This window comes from Myotis lucifugus, unplaced genomic scaffold, assembly GCF_000147115.1.
Source record: "Myotis lucifugus unplaced genomic scaffold, Myoluc2.0 scaffold_52, whole genome shotgun sequence".
NCBI lineage: Eukaryota > Metazoa > Chordata > Mammalia > Chiroptera > Vespertilionidae > Myotis > Myotis lucifugus.
Genome location: NW_005871100.1, coordinates 348,815 through 353,234, shown reverse-complemented (window position 1 = coordinate 353,234; position 4,420 = coordinate 348,815). Strand labels below are relative to the sequence as shown.

At 38.3% G+C, this 4,420-nt stretch overlaps 1 pseudogene; it reads right to left on the bottom strand.

The window, feature by feature from the left end:
- Positions 1-2,006: 2,006 nt before the first annotated feature.
- On the bottom strand, positions 2,007-3,058 carry LOC102433868 (annotated as a pseudogene).
- Between the last annotated feature and the right edge of the window lie 1,362 nt (positions 3,059-4,420).

Sequence of the window (4,420 nt, the reverse complement as noted above, 5' to 3'; positions counted from 1 at the left end):
CCCATCCTAGCTTTGGGGGTTTGGCATGATCCCCCCTAACTCGCCCCCTGCAAGCCGAGTTCTTCTTAACGCCCCCCCCCCCCCAGTTTGGTCACCCTTTACTTCCCCCCCTGCCGGCCTGGTCTCCCCAAACTGTCCCTTTTTGCCAGCCTAGTTGCCCCTAACTGCCCCCCCCCCCCCCCCGCAGGCCTGGTCGCCCCACATAGCCTGCTGTTCAGTCGTTTGGTCGTTCCTCACTAATCCCCTGCTGGCCTGGTCATAGACAGCCATCTTGTGAGTGCGTGAGGGTTAATTTGCATATTACCTATTTATTATATATATACTGGAAAGGAAATATTTTTCAGCATAATATGGGATGACCATTTATACTTATCAATTGTATTTTTATTCATTTAATAAATAATTGCTGAGTTTATTCCATATGCTAAATTCTGTCCTAAAACGAGGAATGGACAAGACATGATCTCCACCTGAAGGAGCATACATTTCATTTTTAAGCAAGGAAGAATGATACCTATCTGCATCATCATATTTTCAACTTTTAATATAAGCACTTTTACTCTCCCAAAGAATATTAGAAGTGAATACAACATATAGAGGCAGAAGTTAGAGATTAGTTGCCAAAAATTCAATCATTATGTTCTGCTTAGCCTCAGAGCTCCTATATCTAATATACTACACCAACAATGTATGCTACCTTGAATGACTGTTTTGTACACTTTCAGATATCTGAACCAGCCTCAAAATCTCTTTCATCTCTTTTTGTATTATTAGAACCCAACCCTTATTAGATTCCTTTCTATGTTACAATAACCATGCAACCTGAACAAAATGCCAAGTGCTACCTAGTCCACCAAGAGCCCAGTGCCACAAAGTATGGCTTAGTGCCACACTCTGTTATTCAAAATAATTAAAATCCATGCACATCTTTAATTGTGTCTCTCAAAATATCAAAATCGAGCCAGATTATAATTCCTGGCATTGAGGTACCATTCCTTAATAACTCATTTTCCTTTTTACTTTTTAACTCTTCCTTTTCCACACCAAATTCTCCCCAACATCCTGACTACATAGACCCATCTTTTTCAGTTATTCATTGTATATTATACATTTACTAGAGGCCCGATGCACAAACACTCATGCAAGAGTAGGCCTTCCTTCCCCTGGCTGCCGCACTAGCTTCTGGCACCCGGGACCTGGGCTTCCCTCCTCCGGCCAAAGGCAGGCACCCGGGACCGGGGCTTCGCTCCGCCCCAGCTTCGTCAGGTCTAATTAGCATATTACCCTTTTATTATTAGAGATTAGTTATATAGAGAAATAACTTGGAATAGGCCGAAGCCTCATAAGAACAGGATAGATTCTTAATAGGTCATATTGAAGAGGCACATATGTTTCTAAAGTTTCCACCATTTTCTTGGAAATCAAACACAGTCATTTGATAACCAAAGATGCTCCATATAAGACTCATTACTGATTCCAGAAATGTTTGTATTTCATTGAATGTTTCCTATTATCATATTAATGAATATATCAGTAGTAATATTTATTTATTATAATAAATTATCTAAACAATTTTAATATTAGCATCTTTAGCTCAAAATATCTACTGCCTTTTAAATATGATACAGTATTATAAATTTATATGAGTAGTCCACTGAAGTGCAAGTAAGAATTAAAATTAAGAGATAATGTCATAAAATCAAATACTTATGTTACTTTTGTACTAAGTATTGTATGTAAATTTTGAGGGATTACATGCAAATTTAAGTCTTTCTTTATCCAGAAGCTTACCTCTCTATGAAGTGTTTTTAGTCATAAAAATTTAGATCAAAGAGTATATAGGCATTCAACTCTGAGAGGAAAAAAAATAGCTACTCAGCCTTCCTTTTTAAAAAATTTATATTATTCGCCAGTAAGACTTTTCATTATGCAAATATATTTCTTTCCAAGAGTTTCCCCAATGTGACCACAAGAGTCAATATTAAGTCCTTTTCTGGAAACTCCTTTTAGTTGCATTCTTGAAGAGCCTAGGCCATGAAGAGTTTGCCTATGTTTTAGACAGTGAATTCCCTGATGTTCCGGCAGTAAGTATTAACATGGTCGGCAAAGAACCGAGAATCCTTCCTGGCTGGGGGCTGGATGGTTTGAAGAGTTGGACAGATCCTCCTCAGGAAGTGTGTGTGTGTGGGGGGGTGTTCCTCCTCGAATCTGGCACTGCAATATGCTTCTGCTGGCAATGCCGCTGTCACCAGTGTTTCTGCTGCTGCCGTTCACTCATGTTCCTCATGTCTGTGTGATATTTAACTATATCTTGGCTCATTTTATCCACTCTGTCCATCAGCAACTGCAGATTCCTTCCCAAATGATTGCTGCTAGTAAGACTGAGCAATTCACGTTTATCTGCTACAACTGACTTCTAAGCTCCCATATTAGTCTGTTGACCAGATGTAAATTTTTAATTAGGATCAGCACTTCAAACATATGCTCAAAGGTGATTCTTCCCTTTTTCAATGCTTTAGGAGAAAAATCCTTCTCTGTACAAACTCCCATCAGTTTGGGAGTCAGTCTGTATGCCCTCAGTGAGAGAGACCATTGGGCAGTTTTTATGGGGTCATAAATGAGAACCACACACTCTTCGATGGCATGCTGGTAACTGAACTGAGAAGCCAGGAGCGCCTGGATGACAAACAAGCCATACGGTATGTGGACTGGTACCAGCGCAGGTGGAGATGGTCAGTGTTTACATGACGAAGATTCTGCATCATTTCCATTTGATATTGTCAAAGCAGCATCTTCTGGGTGCTGTGGGGAAGCAAAGCAGTTGGTAATTTCAAGCCGATCTTCTGCAACAAGGCCCAAAAGCAGTCTTTGGACTACCTCGGTTCCTTGTCCTTTCTCTTGATAAAGTTTTATTATCTTCAATACCACCGAGCCATCTATCTTTACTTGCTACAGGGCTGGATCTCCGGAACTGCCTTTACCTTTGCCTTCCCCAGTCACGCTGGTGGTGTAGCTGGCGAGGTGTGGCTGAGCTGGTGCCTTCCTTCTGGGATGGCATCTTTCCAGCAGAACAGCCTCTCTTGACCAGGGTTTTCATAGTACAGTCGTGAACAATACCCAACCAAAACTTATTTTGGGGTTTTCATATTTAAAGCTGGAATTCATTTAATAAGTTTCACTTTTTGTGTCCTAGGCATTGTTCATAACCTAGAGGATAACTAAAATTTACCATTTTCTATACATTAGCTCATTTAATCCACACAGCAATTTTTGAGGCAAACATTATCTCAATTTTACAGATGAATAAAATGTTTTCTGAGAGATTGAGAAATTTTCCATAGATATACAACTAATATATGGCATAGGTGAGATTCAATCCTAAATTATGTCTGGCCTTTAAATTCTTTCAAGCTACACAAAATACTTTCATTGCATACAATATATACTCATATATAATCCATGTGACTAAAAATAATCAACATATCTAAGATTATGAATAAGAATAACATATACATAAAAATAGGCATTTATATGTTGATGGTATTTAGTTTACTTTTACACAATAGAAAAAAAAAGAAAGTTTGAGAAAGAAAAAGAAAAATCACTACATTGAAATCTGGTGGGAAGAGATTATACTTCCCTTGGTAGAAATTCCACTCTGGTCATAATTTTAAAAAGTTGATTCGCTCATTCCACAGTGGCAGAGATCCAGACTACTTTTATCTTATTTGGTTGTGGCTTCCGGTTTCATGGTACGAAAGATAAATCTTTCAGAATTTCTGCTGAAGCTTCAGCCATGACCTCTGCCTTCCATCTATCAGGGGAAGGTGTGGAAGAAAAACATAACTTTGTTCCTTAATGGCATTCCCAAGACACTGAATTTAGCATTTGCCCTACTTCCTACTGGCCAGAATTTTGTTTCAGATCAACACCTGTTTGTAAGAGAAGCTGGGAAATATTTACTTTACTCTTGACAGCCCAATATCAGTTAAAAATTGGACGGTAATTTACTATGGAAGAAGAGGTGAATGAGTACTGAAGGACAACCAGACTTTAACTTTCCAAACCAAACTCATTACCATTCTTCATGTCTAGGTTTTCCTCTTGTCATTATTAATAACCTCATCTTTTTGCTCTTTACTCAGACTCAAAATCTTCTTTTAAATGTATCCTAGGGAGGCATTATAGAACAATGAGAGATTAAATTGGTTTTATAAAGAATTAGTGAAGAAAAAAATATAACATAAATATACAAAAACAAAAATAAAACACTAAAAGGAAATAGTCTTAACATTAGAAACTAATGAAAATTTTGGAGAAGAAAATAAAAAATGGTCAGCCAGGCCAAAATGGCTCAGTTGGTTGTGTGTCACCCAGTGCACAGAAACGTTGCCAATTTGATTCCTGCTCAGGGTACATG